This window comes from Bos indicus x Bos taurus, chromosome 9 (assembly GCF_003369695.1).
Source record: "Bos indicus x Bos taurus breed Angus x Brahman F1 hybrid chromosome 9, Bos_hybrid_MaternalHap_v2.0, whole genome shotgun sequence".
Taxonomy (NCBI): Eukaryota; Metazoa; Chordata; class Mammalia; order Artiodactyla; family Bovidae; genus Bos; species Bos indicus x Bos taurus.
In genome coordinates, this window is record NC_040084.1 from 21462174 (window position 1) to 21476754 (window position 14581).

Below are 14581 nucleotides of genomic sequence, written 5' to 3' on the forward strand. Positions count from 1 at the left end.
TGAAGTAAAAATCTCTGACCTTAATAAATGAATTAATTCCACTTTTACATTGTCCACATGAGTACTACAGTCATTCTTATGACTACAGAAAGTAGGTAGTCAACTAATTCTCAAATTTAAACTTAATAAAGTCAGGTTGACAATGAAATAGATCACAGAGCATGAAATTATGCATTGTGACCCTACAATATATATCTTAACTCAGCACTCAATTTGGGAAGTAGGTTTTTATTGCTACTGTTTTTCCTCAACTAATATAACTTCTAAGAAAGTCTAGATGGGAAGAAGTTTCAGGTTAGCCTCTATATAAAATATATGCCTGAATTCTGTGGTTGGTTGAACAAGGAGAAATAATACTGATGCTAACCTAAGTGACATAAAATAACAAGAATATCAGAATTGATTGAAAATGGCACCTTTGGGTGTTTTTCACAGTTACTAATGAAAAACATACTATATTTGTGTAAACAGTATACTCAAAAATGTGACCTTAAATTTCAGATATGGACCAAATGAGAAATTTCCCTGGAAATGATAAACATTTGAATAGCAGCTCAAAAGCTGCTGAGTGTGGAACTTGAAACTGAAAAATAAAACAGGCAATGAGGAAATCTGAGCACGAGGCATGAGGCACTGCAAAATCGAAACCACAGCCTTTGCACTCAAATTGCCTCACGTCTAGTTGGCAGGCAGAAATGTAAATGTAACCCACATGTTGGCTGGGGTTGCTCCCGTCCTTTGAGAGTTCCTATAAAATGGGACTAATTCCATGGGGTGTGTATTCTAAGGCTAACTTCTGATTCTGGTGTTTTTTTGCAGAACTTTCTTATCTCGCAGCCATCCTGCCCTGCACCGTTAAGACAGTCAGTAAAGTTCCCGGTACTTGATTTCACCTGAAACATCCATACACCAAGGCATTTGGAGGCGGCAGACTTCACTGAAGGTTTGTGGTAATGGGTGTCAGACCACAAGATCCAACAGCAAAGAACTTGGCCATGGAATTGAAGATATCCCTGTGCTCAGAAGTCCTTCAGCCATTTTTTTCTGCTCCCTTTCCTCCATTTCTCCACTTGCCCATTATTTCCTGCCTCCCCATCCTTCTCTCTTCCTTCTTCTGCTCACTCTTCAGGCCCCGGTTCTCCTTAACCTCTTTAAGTAGCTTTTTTTCTTTATTTCACTAGCTTCTCAAGTATGCTTCCATATCTTCCCCTAAGGCAAAGTTAGCATGTTTTTCTAAATAGAGAGAGCTGCCTCTCTGAGAGGAACTCGCAATCAGGTGTTAAAACAGGAAAGTCCTCTCTAGCAACATACATGACGTGCTTAGTTGTTCAGTTGTGTCCAACTCTTTGCAACACTTTGAACTGATCCTACTAGACTCCTCTGTTCATGAGGTTTTCCAGGCAAGAATACTGGAGTGGGTTGCCATTTCCTTTTCAAGGGGATCTTCCTGACTCAGGGATCAAACCTGTGTCTCTTGTGTCTCGGTATAATAATACCTATAAGACTCAGGCAGTACAAGCATCAGCAGATACAGGTTAAGAAAGCAGTGGGGACCCCAGTTTTATTGACCGTATTAGTAAAACTTTTCAGTTGTCTCTTTTCTCAGACAGTTACTGTGAGGATTAGTTGATGATAAGTGTGAACTCTGAGTTATATTCCAATGACATGGATACTATTCAATACCTTGCCAAGTCTGGTCCACAGTGGGCTTCCAACTAATTAACAGGCACTCTTCTAGACCTATCACATGGCAGAGAACAACTTCAGGAAAATTCCTGAGAAGGTTTCAGGAAGAACAACAACAGGAAAAGCATCAACCCTTTTTAAACATTTAGCTTTGAAACAAGCCACCATAGGGGTATTCTTGGAAGAGAAACAAATTAGCAAAGAGAGGAAAGAAAACACACCATAAGTTCACACTGGGGAGTAGTAGAATATAAAATAATACACCTAGGTTGGGCAGGACCTTGGGGGCAGGATGATGATTTTGGATTTAATTCAATAAATGGAAAATAAAAAACATTGCTGTCATGTGTGATGTGATGATGACTTTGATTGCATCATCTCATCAGAGCTCCCTGAGGGAGAGATATCACACCCTTTGCTCTGGTCAAGAAATTCCTATAGAATCATTTTTGGCTGATCCCCACTCACGCTCCCACTTTGAAGATCTTTGATCAACTCATTCAAAAGAGAGGAATAGCAAGGAAGCCTAGCATGGGAACACATGAGGAATTACCCTGTAGGGCAGAAACTGCAAAAGGCAGTATCAGATGTCACAGACTGGGGCATTCTTGGAAACATGGTTTGGTATTTTCGACCTTTGGTTCTCAGTGCCTGCATATGGCTGTGACTCAATAAAGGTCTGTTGAATGAGTGAATGAATAATTGAACGGCTGGCTGTCATAGAAAAGAGAAATTAAATTTGTTCTTTGTGTCTCCAAAGGGCAGAGGGTGATGAAAGTTGCAGAGAGAGAGATAGAGACAGCAGCTTAACATAAAGAAGACTTTTAACAGAAACCCTCGGCAATGAATGAAGCGGCGGCCAAAGCTGGCCAGGTTTCCACTCCCTTTGTGCTTAGAAGCAGATGACTTAAACATCCCTGGCTCTCTGTGACTCTTCAGCTCAGTCTAAAATTATAAGCATGATACAGATCTCTTATAATGACTAGTAAGAATTTTGTCAATGCCACCTCTGTATGCAATAGCAAACTGCCTGCCAAATACCCTTCTTAAACTTAGTTTTTGGATTTTATTTTGCTGAGTTTCATGGATCACATACTGGAGAGTACACATGTACACACACAGACAACTCCCATTGCTGCCACAGACACTCATTAGATGAAGTTTCCAGTGCACCCAACTGAAGATGTCAATTCTTATCAGAGGTTGGCCAGCTTTACCACCAAAGCAGATATAGCATATCTGAACACACTTTCTTTTGCCCCCATAGTTCCTGAAGGAGGCCTGTAATTGTTAATTAGATTTTCAAGCTAGAAAGTTTTACACCTGGCCTTTTTATATTTGTATTTATATCCCCCTCTTGGAAAAAAATTTGCATTCCCAGTTACATTATTTTGTTTACTACAACCAGTTCCTCACCTCATTCCTGAACTAAGTTCAATACCAAAGAGAATAACCTCATCTCAGGAAGAAAACTGTCACTACTCAGATGTGGTTGAATATTTCGGCCCAGGTGGACCACATATCACGTACTGTGCATATAAGTAACCATGTAACCATGAAAGTAACTAAATTAATACTTTTCTTTTTTTTACTATTAAATGATCTTCATTGAATATATTTTCTGGTAAGTTCTTAATTCAGCCATTCTCTTTGATATGTCCTGGGTGTATGCTCAGCTGCTCACACAGAGTTGTGTCTGACTCTTTGCAACCCTTTGAAGCCTGGCATAGACTGTAGCCTGCCAGGCTCCTCTGTCCATGGAATTTTCCCAGCAAGAGTACTGGAGTGAGTTGCCATTTCCTCCTCCAAAGGATCCTTCCAACCCAGGGATCAAACCTGCGTCTTCTACATTGGCAGGTGGATTCTTTACTGCTGAGCCATACGGAAAGCCCGGTTCCTGGGAAGTATGGACAAAAAGAATCTTAGCACTTACATAATTATGAGAAGAGATATACTAAAAAGGTAAGAACATGGTAAATAATCCTAAGAAAACATGAGAAAATGTGAGAGTTGTGTCTTTGATAACAAAAGCAAGAGTCTTGCTACGGACTAAATATTTGTATACCCCTTCAAATTCATATGTTGCATCCTAATCCCAAATTATATAGAATTAGGAGGTGAGTCTTTTGGGATGATTAGCTCACGAAGGTGGACTCTTATGGGATTAGCAGGTTTATCTTTCCACCAGGTGAGATTACAATGAGAAGATGGTAGTCTACAGTGCATGAAGCCAACCCTCATCTAACACCAAATCCCGTGGAACCTTGATCTTAGACTTCCCAGCCTCCAGAACTGTGAGAAATCAATGTTTATTGTTTAAGAGAACTAGTCTATGGTATTTTTTTTTATAACAGCCTAGATGGACTAAGACAATACCTTGATATCTGTGCAAATGTAATAGTAATTTAAACCAGCTGAATGATAACCATCCTTCCAGAAATTATCAGAACAAAGTTATGATGCTTTTTTTTTAAAGCTAAAAAGCATAATAATTTAAATGACTACCTTTGGACACTCTTAATAGTAACAACTGTACCTAAAAGAACCCCAAGTTCAGTTCTAAAAAAGATGACAAACTGGGCATATTAAAGATATTTAGGCAGCAGATTTATGTCAGTTGTGGTTTTAGGATTTATGGCCCTATTTTTATGGTGCAGAAATTCATTTATTTATTGAATACTTATTCTTTGCCAGATGCTGCCATGGTTTTGCTTTATTTAAACAAAAATAGGACAAAATCCATGTCCTAAAAAGCACCTTAAAAATTATGCTATTTTATTATTCCCTTCCTGCCTTGAGACATGATTAGATCCTGTATAAAACTGAACAGATTTTGAAAAAATTTTAAGTAATATCATAAGAAAAAATAAGTTTTGAAGAAAATATTACTATTCTATAAATCATTGTTATTTTCACACTTGTTGCTATGGCTAAAAATTCTAACAAAAAATAAATCTATTTAATTTAATATAATTTAGACTTTTTAAAGGTCATTTTCTCCCAAAGCATCCCCCAAAATTCTACACAGGCTAATCCCACTCTCTTTCTCTTTTTCCCCCCTCCCTTTTTCTCCCCCATGTGTCTCCCTGTCTCTCTTTTCCCTTTCTCTCTCTTTTTATTTCCAGCTTTCTCCCTCCCTTCCTCTCTCCCTTCCTCCCTCTCTCTCTCTCTATCAGATTTTTTTTCTTCCGCAGTCTGTAGAAATGCTGACTTTTATAATGAGTAGCAGACTGATCAGTGATGAGAGAAGGCAGAAACAGATTTCATAGCAGAGGAAAACAAACCCATCACAGTTGTAAATGAATGGAGAAGATAAGAGTGAATAATACCCAACGATGAAAGCAGAAAAGAACATAATGTCAGTTGGAAAGCAAAATTTTACCAAACGTTCATTTGATCTTAAGCAGCACTAACCGAACTCTAGTGCACAAACTATGTATCCCAAGAAACACTGGACCTGCAGAATGTAAGCAGTTGCTAAGCAGAAACATCAAACAAACAAACACCAGTCTTGGAGGGATGATTCCCCCTGTGATATGTAAGTTAATGAAATGATGTTTATACAAGACTGCTCAAGATCTTTAATTTTCTAGTTCAAGTTACATATTATAACTAACTTTCCATGAGGAGTGTGTAATTTTCAACATTTATGAAATGTGCTTGACTATGGAAATATTTTCTTGAAGAAATACCTTCCCAAAGTTTCCAGGAAACCCGAATTCAGGTGTTGAGAGGCTAAAGGAAATGAAGTATATAAAGCACCCATTGCAACATCTGGCACAGAGCAGGCACCCACTGAAAGGGGCTGGTGGTCACGGCCATAATGGAGGGACTGTCTCTACTATTGCTGTGCAAGGACAGCCATAGATTTTATGATGGCCAGCCCACCCCAAACACATATAAAAGTGTTTCTTAAAACAGGAGGGATCAGAGTGGGGGAGGAAATGAGCAGATTTTGTGTGCCACGATATTCTAAGCATGCCAAAACATTGTCATTTAATCATTACTCCCACACTATGAAGTCAATTTATTATGCCCATTTTATAGATAAAGAAACTGAGTTTCAGAGTGTGCTAAAAGTTCCACAGTGAGTAAATGATAGACTTCCCTGAACTCAGAACTGTTTTTCCTTTGTCTGATCACATGAATTCCTTAAGTACACTCCTGATTTTATACCACACAGAGGGTTTTGTTGTTGTTGTTTGGTATTTGCCTTATATTACACCAAATGGAATAGTGCAAAGATCATAGCTCCAGAGAATAAAGCAGAGCTGAGGGTGAAACTCATTATTGGGCCTCAATTATTTATTATAAAATAGAAATCTTCCCTCTTCCCTTCTCAAACAGCAGTGATGTTTGAGCAGATGAAGGGAAGAGTGAAAAGAAGTAAGGTTGAGGGGCTAAGCACGATGATGGAGGACATTCTAGGATATGGGAGAAAGACTAAGTTTTACATTAAATATAAAGGAAACGTTGCAGGATTTTGAAAGCAAGGGAAGAATGTGATCAGATTATCACTGAGAATTTCCCCTTTGCTGCTCTGTGTGGAGTGAGGGGTAGGAGGCAGCTATAGGGGGAGAGGGTGAGGCACAGAAGTGAAAGTGGAGAAATCAGTCAAAGGCTGATGTTGTTCATGGAAGCAAGAGACAGGGGAGGCCTGGACTAAGAACGTGGCCATGGACATGAAATAAAGAAGAGTCTCAGATATATTTTCAAAGTAGCATCCATAAGGCTTACTAATATACATGATCTCTAGTTTATCAGAAAGGAAGGACTCTTAGATATTGGCTTGAATAACTTGCTAAAGTGCAGTGCTTTTAACATGAAAGTAGAAGAATAGGAGTTTGAGAAGATGAACATGGAATGCAGAAAGCCCAGAATTCCACTCTGGATCTGTTAAGTTGCAGAATTGAAGACACGTCCAAGGGGAGACATGAGAAGACACTGGGATGTGAAACCACGGAGCTCAAGAGAGAGATGTGGCCTCCAGTGGAAACGTGGGCTTCGTCAGAACAAGAGAGCTCACACCCTTGGGAGCTGGTGAGATCACTCGGGGACAAAGGTGAGAGATGAAAAGATGACACAAATCTTGAGGTGCTCCAAATGAGACAACTGGAGAAGGAGCCAGTCAAGATTATGAAACGATAATGAACTGAGGAAAGAAGGAAAGCAGGAGAGTGTTTCAAAACCAAGAAAGTAAAGTCCTAAGTGACAGGTACAGGGCATAAAAAGTAGCAAATCAATGAAGGTGTTATATGAAGGATATTTTGAAATAGTGACTCTTTCTTCCTCTCAGGTGGGATGGAGAGTTCAGGTGATACTGAGGAAGAGACACTTCCTCAATGGTAAATGGATGCAAGTATGGGTTAGTTTAGACCTGAGAAGGTGAGAAAGTCTATTCCTGATGATGGCAATTTTCCCAGAGAAGCATGTAACTCTTAGATCAAATCTCAGATACATGGAAACAAGGGCAAAATTTCAATATGCACAAGTCTCTGTAACAAGGTACCCTGCAAAGTGAGGACTGTCTGCATAAATGTATAAATGGGTATGGAGGCAACAGAGATTGCAAAATTTCAAAGCACACTATAGCGTAAGGCCAAATGAGCTTGCTGTCAAAGCTGAGCCTGTACAGTACTTGACTGAACAAAAGAATGTACTGTTAGCTGCTTGAAGGGTAGCCTTCCTTAAAGGGAAAAATGGCCCAGAGGAAAGAGGAAGTGTTGACAGGGAATGAATGAGAGATTTCCTTCCACTCATTCCTCTTTCTTTCTATTGTTAACATTGACTTTGCTCAAGGTCATTATCACACTCACAGTGGAAGGACAGCCTAGGGACTCTGCACCTCAAGATAAGTAGAAAAGACACACAAGGGCACACTGATTTTATAGACTGACCCTGACCTTAGTCTCTTAAGTTGATTGTACCTAATGACTGGAATGGTATAGCAAGGATTCAGTTGAGATGCCTACTGATAAAATCAACCTCCAAGGTGACAGAAGACATAGTTTGAGATCTTCATGAGCAAAGGTCCACTGGTACTGCAACTGTGAAACTGTGAAAAGCTTATGTGTGCTCAGAATATGCTAATTCTAAACTAATATGCACACCACGTTTCACACACTCAATCAAGTTTCACACACTCAATCACACATAGCTTCATTAAGCTGAGGGAATGAGTATATTATAAAGTATTCATAGTTTCTTCCAATCTTCCCATAACTTGGAATTGACCTTCCCTTTAGTTCCCTAGGCTCTCGACTGTGTTTTAGGAAATACTCAGGAAGCCCAGGGGTACTGAGACCGCCCACTGTTCCACCTCCAACATCACAGCCAGCTCCCCCTTCTCTAATCTCAGTTACTCCTGGTGTCTGGATCCCATGCTTCCCTCCCACACTGAAGAGGTAGCTCTCAAAATTGGATGGAAAAAAAACCACCAACAAGGAGATACAATTGCCTATCTATTCAGATCAGATCAGATCAGATCAGTTGCTCAGTCGTGTCCAACTCTTTGCGACCCCATGAATCGCAGCACGCCAGGCCTCCCTGTCCATCACCAACTCCCGGAGTTCACTCAGACTCACATCCATCGAGTCAGCGATGCCATCCAGCCATCTCATCCTCTGTCATCCCCTTCTCCTCTTGCCCCCAATCCCTCCCAGCATCAGGGTCTTTTCCAGTGAGTCAACCCTTCGCATGAGGTGGCCAAAGTACTGGAGTTTCAGCTTTAGCATCATTCCTTCCAAAGAAATCCCAGGGCTGATCTCCTTTAGAATGGACTGGTTGGATCTCCTTGCAGTCCAAGGGACTCTCAAGAGTCTTCTCCAACACCACAGTTCAAAAGCATCAATTCTTCAGCGCTCAGCCTTCTTCACAGTCCAACTCTCACATCCATACATAACCACAGGAAAAACCATAGCCTTGACTAGACGAACCTTTGTTGGCAAAGTAATGTCTCTGCTTTTGAATATGCTATCTAGGTTGCTCATAACTTTCCTTCCAAGGAGTAAGCGTCTTTTAATTTCATGGCTGCAGTCACCATCTGTAGTGATTTTGGAGCCTAGAAAAATAAAGTCTGACACTGTTTGCACTGTTTCCCCATCTATTTCCCGTGAAGCGATGGGACCAGATGCCATGATCTTCATTTTCTGAATGTTAGAACGGTGAAAATCCAAAACACTAACAGCATCAAATGCTGACATCAATGTGGAGCAACAGGAACTCCTATTCATTGCTGGTGGGACTGCAAAATGGTACAGCCGCATTGGAAGACAAGTTGGTGGTTTTTCAAACAAAATTAAACATACTCATTATATGACTCAGCAACTGTGCTTTTGGTACTTAGCCAAATAAATTGAAAATTTATTTCTACATAAAAACCTTCACACAGATGTTTTATAGCAGCTTTTTTTTTTTCAGAATTGCTGAAATTGGGAAGCAAATAAGATGCCCTTCAGTAGGTGAATGGATCAACTGGTACATCCAGACAAAGGAATGCAGAGGTAAAGAAAAATGAGCCATCAAGCCAAGAAACTAAATGGAAGTATATGAAATGCACTTTACTAGGAGAAAGAAGCTACACTGAAAAGACTACCCACTGTATAACTCCAACTATAAGACATTCTCACATCTCCCGCATTGGCAGGCAGGGTCTTTATCACTAGCACCACCCGGGAGGCCCAGAAGATGCTCTAGAAAACCATGGAGACAGTAAAAAAGATCAGGAGTCAGAGAGCAAGGAGGAATGAATGGGCAAGTCCAGGGGGTTTTTAGGCCAGTGAAACATTCTGTCCTTCCACTGTGAGTGTGATAATGGCCTTGAGCAAAGTCAAAGGTGGGTACACATCTTTATACTGGGTTGACCAAAACTTCATTTGGGTTTTTCCAAAAGATGTCAATACATTTGTCAAAACCTATAGAATGTATGCCACCAAGAATGAACCCTAATGTACATTATGGACTTTCAGTGACTATGACACATCAGTGTGGGTTCGCTGACTGTAACAAGTGCACCACTCTTGTGGAAGAATCGACAGTGGGAGAGCCCATTCATACGTGAGGTAGGAAGTATATGAGAATTCTGTGTACTTTCTGCTCAATTTAGAACCTAAAACTTCTCTAAAAAAATACAGTCTGTTTTTAAAAATGGATGGAAAGCTATCCTTTCAGTAAGTATTCATCAAAAAACCCTAGATCTTTCCTGTATGTAGGGCATGCTGTGTCCAGTCTAGAACATCTTATTTAATTTTCTATTTAGCTGAGTAAAAGGAAGAATCTTAAAACTTTATTCTTTAGTGACACTAATTCCCCGTGGAGACTCTATACTTCTCTCCCTACCAACCCCACCCCATACAGTCCCAGTTCCAATAGGTTATGTGCATTCATACATACTTCAAGGATAATTCATATTCTGGACAGCATAGCAATTATAATCCATTGGTTTTATATTTTTATAATCTCTAAATTAAAAAAAAAAAAAAAACACAGGTGAAGAGAAGAACAAAGTTTATTATTTAAGACTGTCTTTATTTTGAGAAAGTGACTTCAACAGGCCATAGTGGGCCTGAATTCAGACAGAACAAGCCCAAATTCCATCCTTCACTGCCATGCTAAACAGGAAGGGACGCATAAAACTGTCAGGCCATTTCACTGAAAGGTCTGTATTGGAGTTTAAAAAAAAGAAGAAGAAACATTTCCAGTAGTCATCTGGAAGGTTTTATTTCATTTGTTTGCCTTATAAAGTCGTGCTTGGTCATCTTATTAAAAGACAACCTTGCTATAGAAAACACAAGCTTGCTCCCTGAAATTATGCATCAGCAAATATTGATTTGCACCAGACTGGACCTTGATTTCAGAAAGGCAAAGCACTGGCCCAAAGAGTCCCATTGATTCAGGATAGAAGAACTGTGTCTTCTGTCTGTTTTGACTCTCCAGGATTTCCCTAACTTTTCCCTCATCAAAAATATATCAGTCTGCGGACTGAGGTGTTGGGTGACTGTGCCAGGAGTGTTGGGCAGGGATGGAGGACTCTTTGCACTGCCCAGCAAAGTCCTGCCTGCCCAGTTGCTGGCAACCTGGCCTCGCTTTCCTCTCTAGCCACGACTCTGGCTTCAGGATAACTTCTTTACTGAGCTTTCACTCAAAGGCCTTTTTACCAGTCCCAGAATCAGACAGACCTTCACAAATATGGCAGAATCAAGGTGGTTTCCAGTTTGGGAATTCAGTAACTACTTATCCGCAGGAGAGCTTGATGAAATACAGTTGACCCCTCAGGCTATATACTTTATTTTATTTTATTTTGCCTTAAGGAAAATAAACAGGCAGGTATATTGCAGGCAGTTAGTACTATGATGTGGGAATGCCACAAGGCATCATGAAACATCTTCACTCAGATAATTCTTGGGGGCTGAAATGGCCAGTCAGGTAAGTCTTTCTTGAGAAGCAATGATTAAACTGAGACTTGAAAGATGGGAAGCATTTAATAAATAAGGGTAAAATAGGTAAGGTAGAAGATGGAAAATGCTTGGAGGAATCTTACTGTAGCCATTCAACATCTCAGGAACTCAGAGAGATGAAGTCACTTTCTTAGGACTACATAATCGTTGACTAGCAGAAGTCAGATTCAAACTGTCCACAGAAAGGACAGCAAGACCTAGGTTCAAATCTTAATACTTCACACCATAAGACTTGCTCCCCTCATTTTTGAAGTGGTGATAAGCTAAATGCTTACTGTAAATTGAGAATCGATCAATGGCTACTATTAATTTGATCATTTCTATTTACTTCAATGGATTGTAAGCTCTGAATCTGCAGGCAGTTTGTCCACCTTGCTCAGTGATATATCTTGAGGGCTCTACACAAGGCTTGGCATGTGACAGAGGATTCTCATGTATGGAGAAAGTATTGAGAGAATGAAATAAAAGAACATATGTGAAGTTCAGGGACAATACCAGCAGTTTCTTAGCAAATGTTAGCTCTCCTTACCTAACACCAGGTCAATAAGACAATGCCTTTTAGCCAGATAATTCTATTGATATTTGGAAATATGTTTGAATACTTCTATAAGTCATTTGGTATTGGAATCCAGTTCTAATACTGCACTTAATGGCTAGTAGTTGTCTAATGTATGGTCTTGCCAGGTGGTGCAAGTGATGAAGAATCCACCTGCCAATGCAGGAGACAAAAGAGACACGGGTAAAATCCCTGGGTCCAGAAAATGCCCCGGAGGAAGAAAGGGCAACCCACTCCAGTATTCTTGCCTGGAAAATTCCAGACCAAGGAGTCTGGGAGGCTATAGTTCGGGGGTTCACAAAGAGTCGGATACAACTGAGCACGAAGGTCAAGCATGATCCACAACTCCAAACAGTAGCACCATCTCCTACTAAAGATAGTAATAAGAAGGAGACATGGTGTATCAAGACAAAAGGTCACCCTACCTATTCCCAGGACTTCCCAGTTGTCCTCAGGGGAAAACAGCTAATAACAAAGGCTGTAAGTCATTCTGAGGTTCTAACATCTTAAGTTCAGTCACTCAGTCATGTCTGACTATTTGCGACCCCATGGACTGCAGCATACCAGGCTTCTCTGCCCATCACCAACTCCTGGAGCTTGCTCAAACTCATGTCATCCAGTCAGTGATGCCAGCCAACCATCTCATCCTCTGTTGTTCCCTTCGACTTCTGCCTTTAATCTTTCCCAGCATCAGCGTCTTTTCCAATGAGTCATTTCTTCCCATCAAGTGGCCAAAGAATTGGAGCTTAAGCTTCAGCATGAGTCTTCCAATGAATATTCAGGACTGATTTCCTTTAGGATTGACTGGTTTGATCTCCTTGAAGACCAAGGGACTCTCAAGAGTCTTCTGCAAAACTACATTTCAAAAGCATCCGTTTTTCAGTGCTCAGCAGTCCTTATGGTCCAGCTCTCACATCCATACATGACTACTGGAAAATCCATAGCTTTGACTATACAACCTTTGTCACTAAAGTAATATCTTTGCTTTTTAATATGCTGTCTAGGTCGACTTCACTTTCACTTTTCACTTTCATGCACTTGAGAAGGAAATGGCAACCCACTCCAGTGTTCTTGCCTGGAGAATCCCAGGGACGGGGGAGCCTGGTGGGCTGCCGTCTATGGGGTCCCACAGAGTCGGACACGACTGAAGCGACTTAGCAGCAGCAGTGGCAGGTTTGTCATACTTTTTCTTCCAAGAAGAGAGTGTCTTTTAACTTCATGGTTGCAGTCAACATCTAAAGTGATTTTGGAGCCCCTCAAAATAAAGTCTGTCAGTGTTTCCATTGTTTCTCCATCTATTTGCCATGAAGTGATGGGGCAAGATGCCATGATCTTCATTTTTTGAAAGTTGAGTTTTAAGCCAACTTCTTCACTCTCCTCTTTCACTTTCATCAAGAGGCTCTTTAGTTCCTCTTCATTTTCTGCCATAATGGTGGTGTCATCTGCATATCTGAGGTTATTGATATTTCTCCCAATAATCTTGATGAAACACAATCTTCCAGCTTGTGTTTCATCCAGCCTGGCATTTTGCATGATGTACTCTGCATATAAGTTAAATAAACAGGATGAAAATGTACAGTCTTGATGCACTCCTTTCCCAATTTTGAACCAGTCTGTTGTTCCATGTCCGGTTCTAACTGTTACTTCTTGACCTGCATACAGGTTTCTCAAAAGACAGGTCAGGTGGTCTGGTATCCCCATCTCTTTTAAGAATTTTCCACAGTTTGCTGTGATCCACACAGTCAAAGGCTTTAGCATAATCAATAAAGCAGAAGTTCACAGTTCATATGCTGTTGAAGCCTTGCTTGGAGAATTTTGAGCTAGCCTGTGAGATGAGTGCAATTGTGTGGCAGGTTGAACATTTTTTGGCGTGCCCTTTTTTGGGATTGGAATGAAAACTGACTTTTTCAGTCCTGCAGCCACTGATGAGTTTTTCTAATTTGCTGGCATATTGAGTGCAGCACTTTCACACCATCATTTTTAGGATTTGAAATAGTTCAACTGGAATTCATCATCTCCACTAGCTTTGTTTGTAGTGCTGCTTCCTAAGGCACACTTGACTTTGCACTCCAGGATGTCTGGCTCTAGGTGAGTGAGCACACCATCATGGTTATCTGGGTCATTGAGAATCTTTTTTGTATAGTTCTTCTGTGCGTTCTTGCCACTTCTTAATATCTTCTGCTTCTGTTAGGTCCATACCATTTCTGTCCTTTATTGTGCCCATCTTTGCATGAAATGTTCCCTTGGTATATCTAATTATCTTGAAGAGATCTCTAGTCTTTCCCATTCTATTGTTTTCCTCTATTTCTTTGCACTGATTACTGAGAAAGGCTTTCTTACCTCTCCTTGCTATTTTTTTTTTTTTGGAATCTGCATTCAGATGGGTATATTTTTCCCTTTCTCCTTTGCCTTTTGCTTCTCTTCTTTTCTCAGCTATTTGTAAGGCCTCCTTAGACAATCATTTTGCCTTTTTGCATTTCTTCTTCTTGGGGGTAGTTTTGATCACTGCCTCCCATATAATGTTATGAACTTCTGTCCATAGTTCTTTTGGCACTCTGTCTGTCAGATCTAATCCCTTGAATCTATTTGTCACTTCCACAGTATAATTTTAAGAAATTTGATTTAGTTCATACCTAAATGATCTAGTAGTTTTCCCTAGTTTCTTCATTTTAAGTCTGAATTTTTCTCTTGTGATGCTTTTATTTTCCTGTAAGAAATGTGCATTTCTATGACTTTCTCCTGGTATTTTGAGTCTTTCTTAGACATAGATTTCAGCTTCTCAGTGGCTGTCTGTGGTGGGAGCCGAGAATCCCCAGAAGATTCTTGGACTCCTCTGGGCATTGTTCAAGAGACCCAGTGCAGTTTGGGAGCAAGGGAATGAATT